A 714-nucleotide genomic window follows, 5' to 3' on the forward strand; every position below is an offset into this window, starting at 1 on the left:
ATTAGGGGAAGGTGCGAAAGTGTCTAGGATGCAAGGGAGGGGGAAAATAAGAGGGGTTGGGGGGGGTGAAATATGAATTAGTGGAAGGGGTTGAAGTGCCGAGGGTGCCAGGGAGAAAGGAAGGGAGGAGGGGGAGTGGGAGGGGTTGAGGTAGGGTGTGAGGAAGGGGGTTGAAGTGTCTAGAGTGCTAGGGAGGAAGAAAGGGAGGAGGGGGAGGGGGGAAGGATGTGAGGTGGGAATTAGTGGGGAGGGTTGAAGTGCCCAGGATGTCAGGGGGAAGGGAAGGGAGGAGGGGTTGAGGGGAGAGGAAGTGCTTAGGGTTCCAGGGAGAGGGAGGAAAGGGGGAAGAGGCGTGGGGGGGGCGGTGCGCGACGCCTCTCGCATCTTTTATCGCCCTTGAAGACTACTCTTGCCTTACAGAGTCTTGGCCGGCTGGTACCTCCTTCCGCCTCCGGACTTCCCTCTCTCTCTTTCTGTCTTTCAGTCCCCTTTTCTTTCTCTCTTTCTTTCTTTCCTTGGAGATTCAGCTCTGTCCTTTTTTTCTACTTTTTTTTAAAGGGGGGGGGGGGGGTTCTTTCATCTTTGTTTTCGCCACGTTGCCGCCTCCTTTGCCTTTTCTTGTGTAGCAAATAGTTTTATGAAGTGTTTTTTTCTCCTTATTTTTAATCCTGATTCTACTCCCTGTTTTTCTTTTCCTTTTTTCCCTTTTTTCAC

Source organism: Penaeus monodon, chromosome 33 (assembly GCF_015228065.2).
Source record: "Penaeus monodon isolate SGIC_2016 chromosome 33, NSTDA_Pmon_1, whole genome shotgun sequence".
Lineage (NCBI taxonomy): Eukaryota > Metazoa > Arthropoda > Malacostraca > Decapoda > Penaeidae > Penaeus > Penaeus monodon.